Genomic DNA, 10,655 nt, shown 5'->3' on the forward strand with positions numbered 1-10,655 from the left:
CTACCAAGCTTGACTGAGTAGATAGGAGGTGCCAAGAAAGGCCAGTGCAAGCCGAGTAGAAAATTAGTTAGAGCTGAGTAAAAGTTCATTCTAGTGTATGCCAAGAAAAATAGCTAATGCTAAGTAAAGTTTAGTTGATGTTGAGAACTAGTAAACTTTAGTAGGTGCTAAGAAATTTCATAGTAGATGCTAAGCAACACAGTATGTGCCAAGCATCAAAAGGTTGATAATGGCGAGCTGCTACATTTTTAAAAAGATCAAAGATTCAATGAACCTAAGCCAACCAGTTTGTTTTCTTGGATCTTGTAAACCAAGTGCAAGATAAGGTTGATGAGCTAGTGGCATAGAATTTGAGGTAAACCATTTTTAGGTGAATTCAAAGTGGATTCTCGAAGAATTTTCTAGAACAGATACGAGATATGGGGTAGATACATTTATCCTACCTAATCCATTTGAACCCTAAATTTGGAAGATGGAAAATGAGTGGAAAAATATTTGAAATTCCTATTTATAGGAATGTTTGGTCATAAAGAAAAGTTTTCATGTGTGAGAACCTAAGGGAGACAAAGAGTCAAGGGTTTTGCTTCATCAAGTTACCTAAGAGAAGAGTCTGCAATGACATGTTAAGAAAGAAGGCTTAAGGAGATGAATGCTTGAAGGGTGAACAAGATATCATAGCTATAAAGTATGAAGGCAAAGTAGAATTGAGGGCTAAACAAAGATCTATAATCTATAAGAGAAGTTGTAAGTTGTATCAGATCAAAGCCTTACTATTATTCTCAAACAATTGTATCAATCTAGGGTAAATCTTTCTAATTACTTCATTTTCTATTTCTATTGATTGCAATCCTAGAGGAAATCAAATTTCACCGAGCTCAAACAAAATCATGGTGACTAAAGTAAACCAAAGTCACTGTTACCTAGCTATTTGACTCCAACTTTTTTATTCTAGTAGAACATTTAGTTTAGTTATGATGAAAAATAATATTTTGATATCCATGGATCTTTGATTGATCTGATTAGATAGATTGGTCTAATCTTTTCAAAAATTCTACATTCTGTTTTGCCATCTTGAATGGAAAATATCGTCATTTTATCATTCATTCCAAATTCAAATTACAAGAATGCGCACAATTCCTTTCCTGACCCAGGGTATTCATAGGAGAGGTTTAGAACCTATATAGTAAATAGAGTTTTTTATATAAAAAAATATAAATGAGAGTTGAAAGATCCTTCAACTCTGTTGAATATAATGATAGAACGAATCACACTTTTACCACTAAACTATACCCGCCACAATTTCATTGTATCATATAGATTGATTTTTCCCAAATTAGGTTTCCACATAAATCTTTGTGTCAAATGTGTTGATGAATCTATTATGTTTCATGCTTTACATTTTTACAAGTTGATTTGATAGTAACCTACAAGTTTTTAGTGATTGCATAATCTTATGGATGCATGCATGAGTATCAATGTGTTATGGGTTCACTAAGCCAAAAAAAGTTTTATTTATACATCTGGACCTTAGATAACTAATTTACCCACCCCCCTCTCAATTATTCTAAAGTGTTCCAATAATTGGTATCAGATCCATCTGCTTGAGAGAACTAGTTTTAAAGTACTAGAAGCACAAAGATTGAGATGTCTAAAAGAGAAGTTCCCAAGCTCAATATAGATAACTTTCTTGCATGAAAAAGTTTGATGAAGCTACACCTTAGAGGACTTGGAGATCATGCACAATCTACCATTTTGGTGGAACATGTTGATCCTATTGGTGCCCCAACTACTGAAGATATGAGGAAGAAGAAATAACACAACCAGGCAATGTTGGAGATTGCCTCTACCCTAAGTGATGCCAAATTTTATGATATCAAAGGTCTTGATAGTGTAAAGAAAATGTGGGATGCCCTAGCTACTATCTATAGAGGAGACACCAATGTTCTTAGAGCTAAAGTTGAAAGACTCAATGGTAAGCTTGATGAAATGAGAATGGAAGAAGATGAAAATATTGCTCAATATGTTGAAAGGATAAAAGAAGTGGTTAATACAATAAGAGGAGCAAATGGAAAACTAGATGATGATATTTTTTTAAACAAAGTTTTGAGAACATTGCTACCTATATATGCTATTAGAGTTTCTACAATTCAAGAACAAAGATGTATTCTAGGGAATAAGCTATCAATAGAGGTATAGTAGGTAGACTCACCGCTTTTGAGCTATCTAACTTTGATAATTACAAACCTAAAAAGATTGAATCTAATTTCAAAGCTAAGATGTCATCAAAGGAACTTGATGATAAGAAGAAGAAAAAGAAGAAGTATGTATCCAGTGACAATGATACAAATGAGGAGGATGTTGAACAGCTTGAAGCAGTATTGGCAAGAAGATTCCACAAGGGAAAAGACAACTTCAAAGGTAAGTTACCCATCATTTTTTTCAATTGCAATTAGGTTGGTCATATTGCTGCTAGATGTCTAGAAAAGAAGAATTACAAAGGTGGTAACAAGTAGAAGAATAGAAGAGATGAAGACAACAAAGATTACAAAGACAAAGGCAAGAAATCTTGCTACATTGCTAAAGAAAATGTTTCTGATGAACGTGATGATGAAGTAGTATATGTTGCAATGAAGGATGAATTTGATGAAGATGATGCAACCGCACTTGTTACTTGTGGGAACATGAATGATAGATGGATCATTGACAGTGGATGTTCACATCACATGACTAGTGACAAAAGTAAGTCCATTACATTGAATTGTTATAATGGAAATAGTGTAAGATTTGGTAATGATGTACCATGTTTGATAAAAGGAAAAGGTTCTATCAAACTCACAAATAAGATTCTATGTAGCAATGCTTACTATGTTGAAGGACTTAACTATAATTTGTTGAGTGTGTCACAACTAAATAATTTGAGATGTAAAATTGAATTTGAAAACAATATTGCCAAGATATATGACATAAATGCGAAACTGATTGGAAAGGGTGATCAAACTAGAAGTAATGTATTCTATCTTGATATAGATGATGCTACTTGTCTTTTCATAAAATTTGATAATGTATGGATATGGTGCAAGAGTTTATGTCATGCTAATTTTGATAACATCATTAGTATAAGTAACATGAAAAAAGTTAGAGGTTTTCCTAAGTTGAAGAAGTCTAATAATGTAATGTGCAAATAATGTCAGTTAGGCAAAATGACAAAGTCAAGTTTTAAGAGTAAAACTTATACCTCTAAAGGAATACTAGAGATTGTTCATACTAATTTGTGTGGACCAATTGATGTGCAAAGCTACAAGGGAGATAAGTACATAATGCTATTTGTTGATGACTATTCTAGGATGATGATAGTTATGTTTCTAAAACAAAAATTTGATGCTTTTCAAATATTTATGTGGTACTTAGCAAAAGTTGAAAAGGAAATAGGTAAAAGTCTAAAATGTTTATGATCTAACAGAGGGGAATTCACATCAAATGAATTTGAGATGTTTTGTAATGATAGATTAATCAAAAGACAAACATCTGCCCCTAGAACCCCTCCACAAAATGGAATACCTGAAAGAAGGAACATATCTATAATGGACTATGCTAGAACACTCAAGTTGGAGAAGAATGTTGCTTTGAAATACTAGAGAGAAGCTATAAGTACAACTGTCTATGCCTTGAACCATGTGCAAATCAAGAAAGGTACTCATTCAACACCTTTTGAATCATGGTATGGATACTCACCCAATGTGAAATACTTTAAGGTATTTAGAAGTAAGTATTATATTCTTAAAGATGTTAGGAATGGAAAGATTGATGCAAAAAGTGAAGAAGGTATATTCCTAGGTTACTCCACAAGAAGTAAAGCTTATAAGTTTTTGAATACTAACACTAACAAAATTTGGATAGTGCAAATGTGAACTTTGATGAATATATAGAAGTGTATGAGATTGAACCTATGAAAGAATGAGAAGAATACAAATCATTTGTATACTTTTATGAAGGTATGCCTACCGAAGAAGATGTTGCAAATCAGGTTACAAATCAATAGCAAGTTACAGTGATGCTAAGTCACATCCTATGAATGTTGAGTTGCATTCAAGAACTGAGCTACATTTAGATGCTGAGTTATAGAATGAAGTGGGAGTACATTCTGATTTTGAGATTAGTACACATGAAAGAGAAGTTGAGATACCTGACAGAGGTGAAAACAGTGATTCTGAAGTTGAAAGATAAAATGAAGAGGCAAGAGTTGAACCAAGATTGTCTAAGTATGTCAAAAGACATTATCATGCTACTCAAATCATTAAAAATAAAGATGTTAGACCAATGAAAATAAAAAAATTGAGAAGTCAAACATGTTTACTGAGCATGAAGGAACCCAAATCAGTAAGAGATGCATTAGAAGATGTTGACTAGTATAAAGCCATGGAAGAAGAGATTGAACAAATAGAGAAGAAGCAAACATGGAGTTTAGTTCCTAGACCAAAAGAAAAAAATGTGATTGGTACCAAGTGGGTATTTAGAAACAAGCTAAGTGAAAATGATGAAGTCACAAGGAACAAATAAAGATTAGTTTGCAAGGGATATGCACAAGAAGAATAAATTGACTACGGAGAGACATTTGCCCCTGTTGCTAGATTGGAAGGAGGAAGAAATCTACTTGTCTATTATGAATAAAAAGGTTTCAAAGTTTATCAGATGGATGTTAAATCTAAATTTCTAAATGGCATATTAGAGGAAGAAGTTTACATAGAATAGCTAGAAGATTTTGTTGATTTTAATAATAAGAACATGGTGTAAACTACACAAAGCTCTATAGAGTTTGAAGCAAGCACCAAGAGCATGGTATGAGAGACTTCATAATTATCTTGTGAAGATTGGATTTGCAAGGACTGATGATAAAAAAAATCTATACATGAAGACAGAGAAAGGCAAAGGTATTTTATTATTTGAAATATTTGTTGATCATATCATATTTGGAGGTCAAGATGCTTTATGTAAAGATTTTGCAAACCAAATGAAACAAGAATTTGAAATGTCTATGTTTGGAGAGATTAAATTTTTTGTGGGTTTGCAAGTATATCAAATGAAATATGATATATAAATCACTCAGTCAAAGTATGCCATGGAAATATTGAAAACTTTTGGATTAGAGGATTCCAAACCAATAAGTACACCTATGGTGATAGGACCCAAGTTTTCAAAGAATGATGATTCAATTGAGGTGAATCAAACATTGTATAGGTCTATGATTGAAAAATTACAATATGTAGTACATAGCAGACCTAATATTGCATTATTTGTAGGGATAGTTGCAAGATTCTTTGCTAATTCTAGGGAGAATCATTTAATGGTTGTGAAGAGAATAATGAGATATCTAAAAGAAACAAAAGAGTTTGGTCTATACTACAGGAAGAATGGAAAGTTTGAATTGAGAGCCTACACTAATGCTGATTGGGCTAGAAACATCGATGACAGAAAGAGCACCAGTGGAGGAGCATTTTTCTTAGGTAAGAGACTAGTTACATGGACTAGTAAGAAACAAAATTGTACTTCACAATCTACTACTAAAGCTAAATATGTTGTTGCTATTGTAAATTGTACAAACATTATATGGATCAAACAACTACTCAAAGGAATGAAGGAAGAAATCATAGAACCAATGATACTTTATTGTAATAATACAAGTGCTATCAACATATCAAAGAATCTAGTGATGCATACAAAGACTAAAGACATTGTAATCAAGTATCATTACTTGAGAGAGTTAGCTTAAGATATAGAGGTGAAGATGGAATATGTTAACACAAAGGAGAAAATTGCTAGTATCTTCACAAAAGCATTACCTAAGAATGCTCATGAGTATCTAAGAGGTAAAATAGGTGTTGGTGTTTTAAAACTACTGAACAACAAAATGTTCAATACCAGAATGATAACACTCACACAACCTAAGGATCAACTAATTCCCATAATCAGCTGTATGAGTAACCTGTTTGGACCCAACTTCAACAAAACCAAAGGATGGTTTCCTACTCTTTTGGCTCTGCTAAACCAAGGCGGGTATACCTAGGGATAATCTTGATGCAACTATGTATGAAATTATCTTAATTTCATTTTGATTCTCATCTATTAACCTCACATACATATACAACTCACTTCAATTCTTCAATGCTCTCAAACTTATACACATCCCTTATCAGCAGATCTTGTCATAATTCTCCAAAAATTTCCAAATATTCCTAGAAATAACAGCTACCTAAGACTCAGGAATTAGATATAAATGAGTTGAGACCAGAATTTATAATTCTTGAACAAGATTGAAAATAATTTTGATTTTATAAGATGATTTGATATGCAGCAGCCGAATTCATCCTTGTTTACTTCTGATTTATAGGACCAGTGCCTTATCCATTGGGCAAGAAATTGACTATTGGTGGGAGATCTAATTCAAATAACTTGTATAAGGATTAATCAACTGCAATCACCTATCTCTATTCTTATGCAATATCCCTTTTATGAATTCATAAACCCTACTGATTTACTGAAGCATTTATATAATTGCTTGAATTAAAAGCAACAATAAAACCAACATACAACCCATCCAGACTGCATTCAACCAAATAAACCTTATTTAAATGACTTCAAAGTAAACAAACCCATAAAGTGGAGATAGAAATTGATGACACAGATATAGCGTAAATACCCCTTTTGTATTATCCTTTTCATATGACTAATACAATAACCAATAGAAAACCAATTGAATGCCCAAAATAGATTGCCATTTCTATCATTTCAATTTGCTTATCAGAAAGTACAATGGAAGCAAACTCAAAACCTTTGCATACTATTGGATCGACTGCAATGTACTTTTCTTGAAAGACAAAATTTGCACAAGTTTCAAACCATCACAATGCCTTGAAAACTCATTTATATAGGCATGAATTGCAACAAGCAAAGGGCAATTGTGATTGACAGGTGTCCTTCAAAAGAAACTTACATTCACCTATCATAAAAGGAAAAAACTGCAGATAACAAAAAGACAAAGACATCAAAAATTCTTTTATGGGTCATTTTCTGTTATATTCTCATTTGTTGAAACAAGAGTTTATGATCTGATTTCTTTTTACTCTTCATCCTCGAAGTAAGTTGTTATTAAGTTAGAAAGTGATGAGCCACCTTCAGTCACCAGTTGTTTTTCTTTGTCCTGAGGATCCTCCTTATTTGACAGGTGTCCTTCAAAAGAAACTTACATTCACCTATCATAAAAGGACAAAACTGCAGATAACAGAAAGACAAAGACATCAAAAATTCTTTTATGGGTCCTTTTCTGTTATATTCTCATTTGTTGAAACAAGAGTTTATGATCTAATTTCTTTTTACTCTTCATCCTCGAAGTAAGTTGTTATTAAGTTAGAAAGTGATGAGTCACCTTAAGTTACTGGTTGTTTTTCTTTGTCCTGAGGATCCTCCTTATGTCCATGTGCTAAAACCATGTGCTACCTAACCCACTGACCCCACATTTAATATTGGGCATTTAATTCTTTTCCCCAATATTAAATAATTACATAAAATATTTTTACAATGTTACAATACAACTCATCAAGAATATTCCATGGGAATCTTTACATGTTGCACGTCCATCTAGGTACAACATTACATAATAAAATAACAATATTATGCAATGTGTGCAACACCCATTATCTCAACATCCTACTAATTGGTTTATTTTAAAGATGCACTACATCTGAGATATTCTACTGATCAAGAAGAAGATAGATCAAGCCAGTATAAATGCTAGAGAGATAGCAAGAGATTGTTGTCAAGGAGATAGAGAAAACTATAAGATAGAGGGAGAAATCCTAATCTACCTAGTCAAAGGGAGATATAGTAAGAGGTAGTTATAAGAAAGAGTGAATTTTTTAACCTAATTAGAAGATGGAAGTTGTTGATAGAGGGAGAGATATCAATACAAGTTTTCTTTTTGGTATTTTCTTACTACTTTAACTTAGTCAATTTGATTGAACAAAGTTGTTTACTATTTTATTGATTTGGTTGATTAGTTTGGTTTTCCATCAATGCTAAAGAGGGAGATTTTTGAGATCTCATTGAAAAGATTATTGTTGAGAGAGATTAATGAAAGAAGGATATTGTCAAAGAAGACTATGTGTTTCAATCATTGTTTTGTCACTAATGTCAAATTTGCTATTTTTTGGTAAGACAACTGCTTATAAGATTCAAGTACTATCACTTAGTTGATTAATGAAGAGGATTTGATCAAAAGATGTAACAATAACACCTAGAGGAAAGGTTGAGTTATGATTATATAATAAAGTACAAGGATTAGTTAAGACAGTGTATTGATAATCAACTCAAGGTTACAAAGGCTGGTTACACTTACAAAGTTTAGAAGAACAAGTTAGACAAAGTTTGTCTGCCAAGCTTGACTGAGTGGATAGTAGGTGCCAAAAAAAGTCAGTGCAAGCCAAGACAAAAATTAGTTGAGGCTGAGTAAAAGTTCATTTTAAAATAGTTAATGTCGAGTAAAGTTTAGTTGATGTTGAACAACAATAAACTTTAGTAGGTGCTGAGTAATTTCATAGTGGATGGTGAGCAACACAGTATGTGTCGAGCATCAGAATGTTGATAATGCTGAGCTATTACATTATTGAAAAGATCAAAGATTTGATGAATATGAGGTGACAAGTTTATTTTCTTGGATTTTGTAAACTAGGGGGAAGATAAGGTTGGTGAGCTAGTGGCACATAATTTGAGGTAAACCATTTTTAGGTGAATTCAAAGTGGATTCTAGGAAAATTTTCTAGAAGACATATGTGATATGGGCTAGATACATTGTATCCTACCTAATCCATTTGAACCCTAAATTTGGATGATGGAAAACAAGTGAAAAAATATCTTAATTTCCTATTTATAGGAATGTTTGGTCATGAATCAAAGTTTTCATGTGCAAGAACCTAAGGGAGACAAGGAGTTAAGAGAAGAGTCTCCAATGGCATGTTAAGCAAGAAGGCTTAAGGAGATGAATTTCCTGAAGCATGAACAAGATATCATAGCTACAAAGTATGAAGGCCAAGAAGAATTGAGGATTGAACAAAGATTTGTAATCTGCAAGAGAAGTTGTAAGTTGTATGAAATCAAAGCCTTCAGTTACTCTCTAACAATTGTATTAGTCTAGGGTAAATCCTTTGGATTAAGGTTGACCTAGTACTCATTTGTAAATCCTTTAATCAGGTGACACTCCAAGTGAATGGCCTAAAGTCCTCTAAAAAGACTCACTCCTAACAAGGTGATTGAAATCCTTTAACAGGGTCATATTTAATAGTGTGTATTGTAACCTTTAACAGGGTTGGCCTTTCACAGGGCATCACTTCAAAAGAGTGAAAAAGATTAGCATGTTACTGGCAATTTTTTCCAAATTGGATTTCTACATAAATAATTGTTTCAAGTATGTTGATGAATTTGTTATGTTTCATGCTTTACATTTCTACAATTTGATTTGATAGTAACCTACAAGTTTTTAATGATTGCATAATCTTATGGATGCATGCATGAGTATAAATGTGTTATGGGTTCACTAAGTTATGAAAAGTTTTATCTATACATTTGGACCTTGGATAATTGATTCACTGCCCCCACCCCCACTCTTAGTTATTCTAAAGTATTCCAACAGTAATTTCCTATATATTATATAATTAAATTCTTTTTATCATGAGACACATTACACTATAATTGGAAAACAAAATCTTTAGTTTTTTCCTATCATAAACTCAAAGATTATCTTTTTAATGTAGAGGATAATGTTTATATGAAATTTGATCCTTTAAAACATCTCTTTTTGAAAACAAATTTATTAGGATGTCTTGCTAAATGGATCATGCTCATTTTGGAATTTTATTTGAAATTTATTTCTCATGAATCTATTATAGGGAAAGCCTTAACATATCATCTAGTTGAGGCTTTGTCATCCCTCACTACATTGAAACCAATTGAATTTCCTAATGGGTTTGTCTTATGCATTGAAGTAGATGATACATGGGAATTATACTTTGATGGATCTAGATGTCTGATTGGGTCTGGTGTGTGTGTCATCTTAGTACTCCCATCTAAGAAACATGTTTATCTCTCCTATAAGCTCATTTTTTCTTGCACTAATAATATAGATGAGTATGAATCCCTAATTACCGGATGGAATACAATTTTATGTCCATAATTTAAACATGTCAAATATTTTTGTGATTTTCAATTGATCTTGCAACAAATTAATGGGACTTATCAAGTGTATAATGATAAATTAACCAAGAATAACGACCTTTCTATGAGCTTTCTTGGAGAGTTTTTTCTAGGGCTAATGCTAGACTTTTTTCTAAGTTTCTTGCTATGATGGAAGACTTGAGACTAATGCATTATTGAATTGGATCTCTAAGATGGAAAATTACTTTTAGAATGAACATACTCTTGATAATAAGAAGTTAAATATAAAAATTACTTAGTTGAAGGGTCATGCTTCACTTTGGTGGGATCATTTACAAACTTAAAAATAGAAGAGACAAAAAGAAAAGATCAAAACATGGGCAAAAATAATTTTAAATATGAAGATAAAGTTTCTCCCTATGAATTACAAAATCAATTTGTTGATGAAAATGCAT

This window comes from Cupressus sempervirens, chromosome 9 (assembly GCF_028749045.1).
Source record: "Cupressus sempervirens isolate cs-2001-9-10 chromosome 9, ASM2874904v1, whole genome shotgun sequence".
Classification (NCBI taxonomy): domain Eukaryota; kingdom Viridiplantae; phylum Streptophyta; class Pinopsida; order Cupressales; family Cupressaceae; genus Cupressus; species Cupressus sempervirens.